The 15,030-nt window shown below is 49.9% G+C and overlaps 1 long non-coding RNA gene across 2 annotated transcripts; it reads left to right on the forward strand.

The window, feature by feature from the left end:
• The first annotated feature begins 533 nt into the window (after positions 1–533).
• On the forward strand, positions 534–5,745 carry LOC116951680 (uncharacterized). 2 transcript variants are annotated; one of them, XR_004404271.2, is made up of 3 exons: positions 534–2,912; positions 3,818–3,906; positions 5,119–5,745. It is a non-coding gene; the product is annotated as an uncharacterized LOC116951680 (long non-coding RNA). The 2 variants fall into 2 exon arrangements; XR_012946734.1 differs by having other exon boundaries at positions 534–3,906.
• Positions 5,746–15,030: the final 9,285 nt, after the last annotated feature.

Raw genomic sequence — 15,030 nt, forward strand, 5'->3', positions numbered from 1 at the left:
ACAGAGACACGCAAACTCCAAATATACAGCAGCAGGCGTCAGGGTGGGGATCGAACCCACGACCTCCTGCATACCAGGCGAGGTATTTGACATCTCCTAACCACCGTGATGATGATGATGATGATGAGAGAGAGACACCGCAAACTCCAAATATACAGCAGCAGGCGTCAGGGTCGGGATCGAACCCACGACCTCCTGCATACCAGGCGAGCTATTTGACATCTCGCCCCAATTAGAGTTTGCCCAAGTCCACCCCGTCAGTCTGCGCCGGGGCTGGAGTGGAAATTTCTACCTCCGGCAATAATTAGCGGCGGGAATCTGGAGTTTGTGTGTGGCACCGCATGCGGCTACACCCGCCACATTTGTGAATCGCTTCATAATTATAATATAAATGTAACCAAAAAAAGGAAATTTGTCCTACTATTAAACAACAACAGGAAGTTAAAAAGTGTGAACAGCACGCAGGCTTCGTGCACGTGCCAATAACCCCCCACTCCCCCCCCCCCCCCCCCCACGGCATTTTTTTTTTTATCTGAGGTCCCCGTCCAAATACATTTGAGCCAATGCGACTGACTGACAGCAGCAGTCAATGTGCGTATGTCACGCTGAGCGTCTTTCACGCCGTACGTAGCCGACTTGCGCGACACGGGAGCAGTGATGCAGTCAGTGATGGACAACTGTGCACCGGTGCTCGCCCTCACGAAGACTCATCAGCGCGGCATGGTCACCCAATGGTTACCGTTGCTAAGTCTGCCTGCGATATGAAGTGTCCCCCCCCCTTCCCATGTGGCTATGAGCCTCATTAGCTTCGGCTACTGTCACCAAATTACCGCACCTCCGATCGGCACGGTTTGGCTACGAACGGCGCGCAAGAAGTCCAACATACGGTACGCACGTACACTAATCACAAGTGTGAGTGACTAGGGACAACAATCGTCGTAATGATCTTAACAGAACAGCAACGCAGGCGGGCAAAGCAAAGTTTCGACCAACGCACACAGGATTAGTCGGAGAGCCCACGAGCCTTTGCGCATTTTGCATCATCGGCGAAATGCGCAAATAAAACCATCAGCAGTGTATTCCTGACCCTTACAATTTTGTTCAAAATGCACACATTTTTTGACGATGACCTACGGCGCAGAGGAGGATCACGGGAAAACAATGCCCGCAGAGTGCGTTGCATCCACAGGACGATTCAACGCACTAATAAATCACACGCAGCAGTAACAACAGCAGCAGCAACAGCAGCAGCAACAGCAGCAGCAACAGCAGCAACAGCAGCAGCAGCAACAGCAGCAACAGAAGCAGCAGCAACAGCAGCAGCAGCAACAGCAGCAGCAGCAGCAACAACCGCAAGAGCAGCAACAGCAGCAGCAACAGCAGCAACAGCAGCAGCAGGAACAGCAGCAGCAACAGCAGCAACAGCAGCAACAGCAGCAGCAACAGCAGCAGCAACAGTAGCAGCAACAGCAGCAACAGCAGCAGCAACAGCAGCAGCAACAGAAGCAGCAGGAACAGCAGCAGCAGGAACAGCAACAGCAGCAGCAACAGCAGCAGCAACAGCAGCAGCAGCAACAGCAGCAGCAGCAACAGAAGCAGCAGGAACAGCAGCAGGAACAGCAGCAACAGCAGCAACAGCAGCAGCAACAGCAGCAACAGAAGCAGCAGGAACAGCAGCAGCAACAGCAGCAGCAACAGCAACAGCAGCAACAGCAGCAACAGCAGCAGCAACGACTGCAAACGGACGACGGACATTGTTTGAACACGAGTTAATCTTAACAAATACGCCTACTCTATATCAACGCCACCGCCGCCGCCAGCTCAAAGCCCTCCTCCTTTCGTTTGTTTTTGGAGAAGAGAAATGTTGGTTGTGGATTCGTTTGCTTGCCGTGGCGTTGCGCTCTTAGGCGAAGTCCACGGTGAGCGCAGGGCGAGGGCAGCGTTTGAATTCGCCGTGTTGCCGTTGGCACCCGGACACATCTTTCAAATGGCACAAAGGCAAAGATCCCCCTTCCCCGTGTAGCCTTTAACAGACTGTTCGGGCAAGTGCTGTCAGCGAGCACCTCTTTGAAGGCCGGCACGGCACACAACGGGGGGGGGGGGGGTGGCCAACACCATACACCCGTCTTTTTTTGCCCAGTGGCGATGTGTACACACCGTTACCGGGTGCTCATTGTGAGGTCACCGGCTGTTTGGCCGTGAGCGCGGAATCGAACTCTCGGTTCTCCGTGGGTTTCGTAGCGCAGCGCGCTAACCGCTACGCCACCGCTCCCCGCGCTTCCCCCCGCGCGCTCAGCCGCGCCGACTCGACTGCTCCATGGGCTCGCCTGAGACCCCGGGACACATCACGAGTGTGGGGGGCAGGAGCAGGCAGGGGGGGGGGGTTCCTTGAGCTCCCCCGCCCCCTCGTGGCCAAATCTAAGAGCTGCCCCCCCCCCCCCCCGTTGACAACCACCGTGAGATCTGTTTTCAACAACAGCAGCGTAAAAGAACGGCAACAACACTTAAAAAAAAACGCGGTTTACATTTATTGTTTATGAAAATGCTTTAATTTAGTAGTAGTGGTCGTGGTGGTAGTGGCTGCATTTTGCGAAGACGGAGCGTCCCTTGCAGCGTTAAATGTTCGAGGCCGTAAGCGTAACGATGTCATTAGATAAGAGGAGACGCGATCCATAATAGCATCGAGGTGCGACCGGGCACATTGGGACCCCACCTGACCGATTGCCGCACCCCCTGAGCTAACAATATTAGTTACGCCACTGCACATCACGATTGCTATTGTTGTTGTTGTTGTGATTACGCTCGTTTAACCCATGTACGTATTGTGTACGTCGAACTTCTTTCGTACCGTACGTAGCCAACCGCGCTCATCGGAGGTGCGGTGGAAGGCCTCCTCGAGTTCTCAAATACAGGTAATTTCTTTCGGAGCTTCCTGTCAAGTTGTCGCAGTAGGGTTGGTGGTGGGGGGGGGGGGATAGGCGATTTTGCTGCTACTGCGATGTTTCTGCGTGTGATCCGTGATCCCAGTTGAGCCACGCGTACAGGTGAGAGAGAGAGAGAGAGGCGGGCCACAGCAGCGTTAATGATGCGAGAGGGCCGCTTCAGACGCGACTCGATTATTACCAGCGCGGCCCGGTGGGTCGTGGGCAGGACGCGTCGCTGGCAACGTAGGGATGGAATAAACGAGGGCTCGCCGAATCTCGAGACTTAATTATAAAAGAAAAATAAGAATATGTTGTTACCCTTGTTGGGCAATGAAACATTGCGTTAAGAAGCTCAAGGACCAAATATAAACCTGTCACGCGGAAATCAAGTACTGCATTAACCGCTCACGCTTACCTGCGGTTAACATGCAAACAAACATGCTCTGATAGTCATCCATGCATTGTCTTTGCAACTGATTGGCCTACACAAGAGACAGCCTTCAAAGGCAATGCATACAAAATTATCAGAGGACGTTTGTTTTGCAAGTTCGCCACATGTACGTGTGGTTAATGCAGACTTGATTCCGCGCAAAGGGAATCCATTTTGCGTTTGAACATTTTGACACCTCCTGTTTGATTGCCAGAAAGGGTCAAATCTATTCTGAGTTTTCATACTTTGATACTGGCAAAAAAGGCCCCATGATAAGACTTAATTATTAAGGGTAGCTCACAACCACGAGAACACGTGCGTCAGGGAGATGGAGCGATGGAATCGGCACGTGCCAGGCGGACTGTTAATTTGCATCGCGTGAGGAATCGCGAGAGATGTCGGTGGTGTTGCGGAGAGGCCTCGGTCCAACAGTGGATTGACCCTGTCTGCTTTGTCCTTCCAGTTGTCGCAGGGTTTGTTCCGTGACCCCCGGGGTCAGGCGGGCAGTGAAGCTCCGCCTTAGTGTTTCGCCATTCCGGGCGACGCGAGCAGGTAAATGAATGCATTGATTACAGTGCAGTGGTGAGTGGTGGAGGGTGATGGGAGGGGTGGGAGCGGAGTCAGGCGATGTTCAATGCACGAGTGGAAACAGCTGGACTGCCTCCAGCCAGATCCGATCTCCCGGTGGGCCGCGCGGATTTGGTCGATCGAAAAACCCTCGAGTGGAGCTCGACGCCGAAGTGGAACATTGAGCCGGGATACGTCTGGATCCTCGATCGCGTGCTTCGGCAGTGGCGCGCTCTCGTTTGACCTTCGGACACGGTCAGCCATAATAGAGGGGTTTTTTGGGGGTTAGATCGCGTAAATATATAAATTCGTCGTTAAAACCCGCCAACCACCCGACACAGACGACTAGTAAGGGTTGTCACGTAAACATAACGTGGCCAATTCGTCACGTACAGCAACACCGATTGTGTGTTGGAGAGCCAAGCCACAACATTTATAATCCGAGTACAACGTTTCGCCAGTAATTACAACTAGCTTCATCAGGCGACAGCCAGATTTGTGGACAAGTCCATCTGTTTCGTTCCTTATATCGAGGCGTAGATGTGGTGACCACACTTCTGCGGTCTTGCGCAACGTGGAGGGAGGGAGGGGGGTTAATGAGTCAACGTACTTTACGGTCAGCCAGTGTGCACATCGCACCAGTGAATCGAGAGCGTCGTCATCATTAGTGAACCTGACGGTGTCAGCTTTCCCCATAAACAGGGGGTCTGGACTCAACCGGGTCAAGGGCGCCGCGCGGGGCGCCGCGGTGGTGAGATGTTAACTACCTTGCCTGGTATGCAGGGAAGTCGTGGCTTCGATCCCGACCCTGACGATGCCTGTATACTTGGAGTTTGCACTTTCTCTCCACCGGCCGCGTGGATTTTTCTCCGGCTCCTCCGTTTCCTCCCCCACCCCCTTCCACATTTAGAGACACGTGTTTCGAGTATTTGGCTGCTATACATTTCCACATGATAATCCACTACTTTGAGCTATCATTTGTTGACCAGGTCGCTTCTGAAAACAGAGCTATATAGCTCAGTGGACCTTGCCTGCTAAAATCAACAATTAAAATAGTTTTTTTTACATTCTTGGTTCTTACGGTAAAGTCACGTAGAAGGGAAACAATAAAATAATACAAATCTAAAACAATAAAATCATCACGACGTTTAAATCAAAATTAAAAGTAGTTCATGTATTTATTTATTTATTTTATAGATGCGACTGTCTCACCCTACACCACTGGACAACAATTCAAGTCTCGAATCGCAGTGCGAGTCTCGAAGTGCGACAACAGGGGTCAACGTTCCATCCAGCAACCTCCTGCCGAGCCGAGGGACGCCCCCTCCCAGACGCCCTCTGCAGGAAGAGACCTTCACGGCAACTTATGTGCCTCGATCCACCAAATGCTCGCTGTTGCTCTCCACAGTGCCGGACTACAGGCGAGCCACGCGTAGTAGCAGTGCAGGCCAACACCAACCAACCACCGCTACCGCCGCCGCCCGATAGTGGTGTGTAAATGCCTTCAACGTCGTTTTCTGTCCGCTTGTTTGTCTGTTGTTTGTTGAAGTACAGAGTTGGCCTGACAACTTTAGTCTCAAATGTCTTATGGTTGTTATTGTTCGACTTGCATCACGCTGGGATTTTTTGCACACAGCGTTGATATACGGTGTTTTTTTTTTCTGGAAGACTTTGCTGTTTTTTTCCCCTGGATTTTTCTGTTGCGCGTAGTCAACTTTTAGATGTTTTTTTTGTTCGTGTTTTTTTTGTTTGGTGCCGTTGCACCCGAGTCAAAAAGCCGCATGGCTCACAGGGCTTTACCTAATAAATGAAACTGAAACTGTCCCCCGAGTTTCAAGACGCTCTCCTCTCTTGCGCTGTCTGTATGTCTCGCTGTAAACACGGCTGCTCACAAGGGGCACCCACACCCCCCTCCTCCTCCTCCTCCTCCATCCTCACACCGTGGCGATGAGCAACTCAGGTAAGGAGGCAACGACGTCATGGGGTCTCCATGGCGACCAGATCACCTGGGTCGATATCGGCGTCGACTCTCGTGTGCATTGGGAGTCTCGTGCGAGGCGGGGTGAAGCAGCGCTCTCTCGCTCTCCCAATTCGTGAGCAGAAATGACACGTTCTAATTGTGATTGGATATCAAAGCGCACTGCGTCTCACCGACGCTTTTCATCTTACATCTTATATTGTCCATAATGCAGGGTTTTGTTTGGGGGGTTAGATCGCGTTAATGTTTAAATGTGTCGTTAAACCTGTCACCACCCCACACGGCCAATTAGTAAGGTGTGTCGCATTAAACAGAACTTGCCAATTCGTTGCTAGTACAGCACGAATTGGCCAGTTGTGTTGGAGAGCAAAGCCACAACATTTACGATCTGAGTACGACGTTTCGCCAGCTTCATCAGATTTGTGTCAGGTGGTGGCGGGTTTAACGACACATTTATATCTTTACGTGATATAACCCCCCCAAAAAACATGTATTATGGATATTGTTCGCGAAAGCCTACGTGTTAATCTTAAACTCTATTTAATAATATAGATTTAATTCGCGCCTTGGAGTGAGGCGCTCTTGCTCCCACGTGTTTGCAAGTTTTCGATGGCCGTCTGGAACGCCCTTTCCTCCGCTATCAGGAATCCGCTGCAGCCGTACACTTTTAAATCGTGCAGATTGAAAAAAAATGCATTTGTTTAAGAACTGCTTTTTAATTGGACTCTTAGTCTGTTGTCCTTCTCCCACGTGCGCACCTCCGATGAGCGCGGTTGGCCACGTGCCTTACGAAATAAGTTACACACAAAGACAAAGATCCCCCGTGTAGCCTTAACAGACTGTAGGGGCAAGTGCTGTTAGCGAGCACCTATGAAGGCCGGAACGGTACACGAGGGGATGGGTGGCCAGCACCACGCCCGACCGCAATTTGTCTCCCTAGTGGCAATGTTTACACACCGCACCAGGTACTCATTTGAGGCTGAGTCGACCTAGGGGAGGCTCGGGACCGGTTCAGATAATCGTCACTGGTGTTGGCCGTGAGCGGGAATCGAACCCGGGTCGCCAGGTTCATAGCGCAGCGCGCTAACCGCTACACTATCGCTCCCCACACACCCACGTACACACACACACGCGCGCACACACGCACGCACGTACACACGGCATAACGTAGCGCTTACGTTCGCCTGTACCGAACTCTTTACAGATTACACCGGAGATGCTTTTGTTTCGTTGACTCGCGCGCGCGTTTCGTTTGCGATCGTTAAATGTCTCTCGCTCTCATTAGCCGGGCAATGTCCCCGAAGGATCCAGCACCGCATTTTCGACGTTTGTTGTTGTTGTTGTCGTCTGTTGTTCTTGGTGTTTGTCGCTGCCGCTGTGGTCGTTGTGGCTGCTGCTGTGCTCCCGCACCACAACGGCTCCTTCCCCGCGTCAAATATCCGTGCGAGTGTGGCTCAACGTGGGCCACATCACCCGCGTAACGAATCAAACAAACTTGAAAAAAAAAACACCGGGACACGTGGGTGGTGAGGACGATATATTCCTCCAAACGACACCACCACCACCACCACCACCGTCGTCATCATCGTCATCTCGGCGACAAGTTGGGGCGGGACAAACAGCGGCACATCCTTGGCGGCAGATCCGTGCCCCCCCCCCCCCCTCATCACGTGCAACCTTCGTCCTAAATAGCCCCGCTCGTGCACGCGGTCACCGGAGCAGCGGACGGGCGCGACGCGTCCAGGGCCCCGTGACGCGGGGCGGGGGTGGCAGGTCCCTCGCTCTTCGCGGGTTCGGTTTGTGCAATTCCGCGCTTCACCCCGTTTCCACCCAAACATTCCCTCGATCGTGCGGTTTGAAATTCACTCCGATGCGGATATGCGGTCGGACGCGGTGCAGCGCTGTGTACTGCGTGTGTGCCGTATGCGTTGTGTGTGTTTATATACTGTGCGTAATCTTGAGTTTAAAGCTTTGGTGACTGCAGGCATCCATACTCTTTGATTCTTTCGGTAAAGTCACGTGGGTAGAGTCACGTTTCAGCATTGGAGGCTCACGAGCCGGTCTTTTCCATCATACGCGAGAAGTGGTGACGGAGTGCCCCCTGGCGGTTTGTGAGTAGAGGACGGGCTGGTGAATTGCAAGACGTCGAGTGAATACCGAAGGAAGCAAGGCTCAATGTGTGATGGGTGGGACACTGGTTGGGGCAGTCATCATCATCATCACGCTCCATTGGACCGTCTAGCCCGTAGGAGGCGTCCACTGCAACATTTTGTCATTCAAACTTTTCTCTCCGTCTTGCGGTGCCAATATGCCCAAGTATTTTGGCCACATCTCTTCTCTGGCACCAATCTCTTGTGTGTCGTCAAGCCATTCTACGTGGATTGGATGACTTTGTTTTTTTTTGTCTTCCTTACGGCAGAAGTATTCAGAAACCCTCTCGCCCGACCCTCCCTCCTCCTTGTCATCCCAGGCTTGGGACTGGCACAGCGAGCCACTGGATTGTGGATACCCGCAGGTGCCGGAGTCCTGCTATGGGAAGACTCGTGTTCTTCTCGTCCGTCAGAGGGCAGTGTTACACTGCAGTTTCTTCATTTGCCAAGGCACCGCCTTTACACTACAGCTTGGGAGAGAGAGAGAGAGAAAAACAGAGAGTTGCTCAGATGGTTAGCTTTCCATCGGTAGCGAATGGTTGGAAATGTAATGGTTACTCAAAAAATAAGAATACTAAGAGGGAGTAAGTTTTGTAAGTTTTTAGCGGAAGAGGCAGAGGTTTCGGCAATTGAAAGCTGACGAGCATTGGGCGGAAAAGCGGCAAACTTTTGTAGGGAAATAAAAATCCTCCTCCTGAGCCGTAAAATGTATTTTTTTTTCTTTTCACGGTGAAAAAAGAGTGAGCGAATTGGTGACAACTTTCGAAATGTGAGCGCGCGTGGCCGAGTAGGGTTTCTGACCAACGCCCTCGTGTGAGCTTGCTCGAGAAAGCTCTGTAACACTAGCTAGTTGTGCGCCACGGTGGCTAGGAGATGTTAACTACCTCGCCTGGTATACAGGAGACCGGTGGTTCGATCCCGACCATGGCACCTGCTGTATATTTGGAGTTTTCATGACTCTCTTCCCGTGGTCGCGTGGATTTTTCTCCGGGTCCTACGGGGTTTTCCCCCTCCACATTTAGAAACACGTGTTTAGATTGTTTGCTGCTTATACATTTCCACACGATAAGCCACTTTCGTTGAGCTACCATTTGTGGCCAGATCGCTTCTGAAAAAAGAGCTGCATAAGTCAGTGGACCTTACCTGGTAAAATAAGATAGTTTAGTTTAAATTAAGCCCTGAGTCTTAAGAAAAGTTTAAAGGTTGTCATTATGAGTGTACTGTTCATAAAATCTTGACTTAAAGCTTTCGTGACTGTAGGAATTCATTTTTGTTTTTTTCATACTTAACTTGCAATTTAGCAATCTTTGAAATAGCGTAATCAACCAGACTATGCGTTAATTGTGTTTTGACCGACCGTCTGTGTTGCTTTATATGGTTTCCAAATTTTGCTAAACCCTGTTTGTTTGGTATGCTTCTCTCTCTGTGTCCCCTGTTGTATCTGTGTTAGTTCCCCCCTACTTGGGTGTCTGTATATACATCTGAGGTTATGTGTGTTTCCCCTCTCTCGTAAATTTAGCTCTTCTGTACCTGATGATGGCTGCTTGTGTTGCAAACGAAACGTCGTACGCTATCATGTTATTTTATTATTTCTTATTTATACGTGACCTTACGAAAAAAACAAATAGTAATTCCTGCAGTCACGAAAGCTTCGAATCAAGTCCGCAGGAATTCATATTCTTTGGGTCTTTCGGTAAAGTCACGCAGATAGTTTCGAAGAAAATAACAAAAACTACGACGTTTCGATCATAACACAGGCGGTCGTCGTCATCTTCCTGATCATCTTCCTGATCATCTTCCTGATGACGAACGCTTGTGTTGCGATCGAAATGTCGGAGTTTTTTGTTCTTTTCTTTGAACCTATCTTACGTGATTCATCTTATTTGGTTCTTTCGGTAAAGTCACGTAGAATGAGAATAAAATAATAAATAGATAAAATAAAATAACACAATATCAATGTATTATTTTATTCTCATTCTACGTGACTTTACCGAAAGAATCAAAGAAGATGAATCATTGCAGTCACGAAAGCTTTAAATCGAAATTTATCTTACGTGACTTTGTCAAAAGATACTCTTTGGTTCTATTGGGTAAAGTCACGTAGGTGAAAATAAAATAACAAAAAATCACGACTTTTCGGCCACAACACAAGCGGCCTTCATCAGGTGAAGGGACGAGACTGTCTGGAGGACAGCGCTGGAGTGAGAAAAGCCACGCTTAGATCACGACCTTTAAGCTGTGTGAGAAGAAAACAAAGCGCCTTGACAAAGGAATCTAGAATTTGTCGAAAGACCCAAATAATATTCTCATCAAATATTAATGTCGACGCATATGTTTCGTTTTAACATCTTAACTGTGAAACGTCGAGCAATTAATGTAATTAACTGAATAGCAATTTATGTAATGACATTTTGTGCCAAACGCCTAATTTTGTGATTGCAGCAAAAATGTACGCGCGGCATGATGCCAGGCGTGTGCACGTCACGCGCTACTAAACAACTTCCAAATCAATTTTTATTTAAAGCTTTCGTGACTGCAGGGATTCATATTCTTGGTTCTTTCGGTTAAGTCACGTAGAAGGGAAACAATAAAATAATAAAAATATAAAACAATAAAATTCTCACGACGTTTCGACTGCAACACAAGCAATCATCATCAGGTGTGAAAACCACTACAAGAAAATTTGAAAAAAGTGGTGGTTATAATTCAGTAGGTTACATTGACTTCTCCAAGACAGAGGTTCTTTGTAAGCCATCTGGCTATTATGAGAGATTCGTTCATGAGGCTATCCACATATACAAACACAGAGACAATTTCAACCGAGAAGATGGATTCTGCCTTAGCAATCATTGAAAGGATTTGATAAACCATTTCGGGTCTTAATTGATTGATCACGCTTAAGGTGGCTTTCAGACCGCATCCATTATTTTTCGTCTCCCCCCTTCTCTTTTCCGAACATAGATGGACTCGTTCATCTGAACAAACTGTCAAATCGCTATCCGTGGTACTAACGTTAAAAATAACCGCCACTTTTTTCAAAATTTCTTGTGATTTTCACACCTGATGATGATTGCTTGTGTTGCAGTCGAAACGTCGTGAGAATTGTATTGTTTTATATTTTTAATATTTTATTGTTTCCCTTCTACGTGACTTTACCGAAAGAACCAAGAATATAACTTCCAAATAGAGTCACCGTTTACAACATCTGCGCCTTCAAGGGTGGGGTGGGGGGATGGGGTTCTCGTAACGCCACGTGGTTCAAAGAGTCCCAGGCGCTCCGGAGAAATGTCAACGAAGTAAACGAGACAACGAGCGCGTGAAGGTTGGAGACATCACAAGATCGTGGTCAGCGACGGAGGCACACAAATAGGCGGCGAGGAGCGGTGGTGCAGCGGTTAGCGCGCTGTTCTCCCCCACCCCGCCGCCGACGCACCTCCCATGAGCACGCTTGGCTACGTACGGTGCGAAAGAAGTTTATACGAACCCGACGACCCAAGTTCGATTCACGTTCACGACCACCAAGACGGGTGACGATTATCTGAACCGGTCCTGGGGCCTCCCCTGGGCCCACTCAGCCTCAAATTAGCACCTGGCACGACGTGTAAACATCGCCACGCGGGAGACAAAGGCGGCCGGGCGTGGTTGCTGGCCGGCCACCCACCCCCTCGTGCGCCGTTGCCGGCCTTCGTAGGTGCTCGCTCACAGCACTTGCCCCAAAACGTCTGTTGAAGCTATGTAGGGGATCTTTGCCTTAATTTCGTCATACGGTCAACGGCGGACAATGATATTGAGCCGTCACTTCTCCAGCATATTAGGCGCGCTAATCGGGCACCCGAGGGACACACATTTTCGACCTAGCAACACCGCGCTTCTAATTTTAGCGAGCTCGGTCACTTGAGGCACTGCGAAAGGCCTCTTTATAACTCGCCCGGCACGCACGTTTTCCTTGGACCAGCTCACAGTGTGAGTGAGTGTGTGTGTGTCTGTGTGAGTGTGTGTCAATGTGTGTGTATGTGCCAATGGGTATGGAGAGCGGCAGTGTAGCGGTTAGCGCGCTGCGCTACGAACCTGGCGACTCGGGTTCGATTCCCGCTCACGGCCAACACCCAGTGACGATTATCTGAACCGGTCCTGGGGCCTCCCCTAGGTCGACTCAGCCTCAAATGAGTACCTGGTCCGGTCCGTTAACATCAGAATTGGGGGAGACAAAGGCGGCCGGGCATCGTGCTGGCCACCCATCCACTAGTGTGCAGTTTCCTCCGGCCTTCATAGGTGCTCGCTAACAGCACTTGCACCTATAGATTGTGAAGGCTACACGGGGGATCTTTGTCTTTGGTTTCCCGCCAAAGGTATTTTAAAGTCATCGTTGGCCCTTGTGCAGATACACGTCAGATGTATACTTTTATTGCACTCATAATTAATTAACTCGACTCTCATGTTCACCAGGTTCACTCACCAAATGATCCATCAATGGTTGACCACGCCCTTGAATTAATTCGTCATACAGCCCTTAGTCAATCAATCTACATATAAAAATCCGGCGTTAATCCACTCTGCTGTCAGCGGCACAATAATGCGTGTTATCACACGGCAATCTGTTTCGTCACCATCACAGCCATCACCATTTGTATTAGAGAGGTAGAGTTGATAGCAAGTACGGGGGAGTGAGATTCTTAATCTCTCTGTGAATCGTCTGTGGAGTAGTTTAAGGAGTCGGGGCTTGTCAAGAATCGCTGGGTCCGAACAGAGGACGCTTCCTCTGTTCGTACCACGCTGGTTGGGTCACGTGGCGATGAGATCCAGATTTTAATTTTAATCGGATCTCTCCACAGGGAACCGATTTCCCAACCTCCAGTCCTCAAGACCCATCTTTCCGCTCCATCTTTCCGCTTTAACCATCTTTCCGCTTTAACCAATGCGCTCCCATTCGAATACAAATCAATTCGTTGCACGCACGCTGCATGCGCCCGATTATTTTTAAACGCGTGACACGCTGGATGTACACGTGGTACACACACCGAGATTTCAATCTTCATTTTAATTGGATCTCTCCACAGGGAACCGATTTCCCAACCTCCAGTCCTCAGGTGGGGCCTCAATATTTGATATTTCCCGCAGGGTTGCACCTAGAGGCTATTCTATATCGTGGACTCCTTCTGCCCTAATCAACGTCGTCGTTACGCTCACGGTCTCGAACATTTAACGCTGTAGGGGCGTTCCGTCTTAAATACGTTTTTGTTCTTTGACACTGTTATTGAAAACATTTCCCATCATTGCGGTTGCCAAGGGCGCCCTAACTCGTCGCTTTGGCCAATCTCCCATCCTTCCGCGGGTTGAGGGTTGAGGGGGGGCGGGCGAGGGGGGCGGAGTGCCCATTGAGTACCGCACAAAACCAATCCTCTGTTTAGTTTTTGCTACGAATCTGAAGAATCGGGCAAAAGCATCCTCGGCGTTAACAATTAAGCCATGACACAGAGCGCACAATGGCCTCCTCTCGCCAGACATGAAACATCACGGGATGCCGCCTCGGTTTGTATGTCCGATATCCAAGCCCGTTGACGGCTTCAGAGATGTGGACTGTCCGTTCCGAACGGACATCACATGGGGGGAGGGAGGTGGGGGGGAGGCAGCCCAGCCCACGTGATCGAATCGGCCACGCGTTCCACGAAGAGTCGACGCTTGTTTGGCCAGCAGCACCGTGACGCGGTTAAAGGAGCGCCCTCCTTCCGCGCTCTTCACACCAAACCGCGAATAGCTCTGCCGCGGTTGGCCACGGAGGGCCCTAAAACGAGCCACGTGGCCACTTAGCGCTGCGAGCATCGTGGGCCTCGTAATGTTCAGCGGCCCTGGAGGTTTGAGTGCGAGCAGCGTGCTTGAATAAGGGCTATTAAAGGGGCCTTTCACTGTTATTTTTTAAAATATATATTTCAACGTATTAATAATTGTTTTACGTGTACGTGTGTGTGCCTCTATGTGTGTGTCCGTGTGGGGAGATGGCACCGTAGGGGGCAACAGGTGGTGCATCGGCTCGTCAACTCAGTCAGTCAACCCATGGCACCTGGGTCTGTCCCGTCACGTGGCCTTAAAGTGCACTTAGCTTGGCACAAGCGCCGTTGTGACGTCATTTAGTGGCGAATGGCGGTTGTTGTTGTGTGGGGAGTGGTGGTGTGGTGGTTGGCGCGCGGCGTTACGAATCCGGCCACCCGAGTTCGATTCCCGTTCACGGTCAATATCGGTAACGATAATCTGAACCAGTTTTAAGCCCTCCCTATGCCGACTCAGGCTCAAATGAGTGCCTGGTGCGAAGTGTGAGCATCGCAACTGGGGAGACAAAGGCGGCCGGGTGTTGGCCACCCCACTGCCTTGTGTGCCGTGCCAGCCTTAATGGGTGCAGCCCGCTGGCAGCACTTGCCCCGACTGTTGCTTAAAGGCTACATGGTGGACCTTTGTCTTTGTCCCCGCTATATGAATAGCACGAAAGTGCTGTATGGGTGATAGTTCGGGGTTTAGGTGAGCCATGGAACGATATGCATCACGTTTGACCCCTGCATGTTCCCAGAGTGTTGGTAGGAATACAAAAAAAACGTGTCCCAAGCTGTTCGCAATTTGGGAAACAGAATTGAGAAACGGGTAATTCGCTGTAAGAGTCACGTGGGGACGTATTTTTATTTTTTATTCCGGGGGTGGTAGTTCCTTCTGTCGAGATGAGCCACGGGTCGCCTCTTACAATGATCTTCAGTAGCGCACAGTACTGTAGTTCTTTGGCCATCAGCTCTTGGGCCTGGTCTATGACACCAGGGTGATACACTGCAAATTTTAAAAAAATGGCAATACCTGATTAAAACAATGCCGATTACTCGATTGCAATATAATTTGGACAAATATTGTTTTTATACCTAGATATATTAATTTTTTTTTACAAAAAAGTAACAACCAAAATGTACTTGAGCGGTGATTGTGTTATGTGTGCACATAGGTCAT

The sequence above is a fragment of the Petromyzon marinus genome, chromosome 43 (assembly GCF_048934315.1).
Source record: "Petromyzon marinus isolate PM22_M1 ecotype Great Lakes invasive population chromosome 43, UKy_Petmar_22M1.pri1.0, whole genome shotgun sequence".
Classification (NCBI taxonomy): Eukaryota; Metazoa; Chordata; class Hyperoartia; order Petromyzontiformes; family Petromyzontidae; genus Petromyzon; species Petromyzon marinus.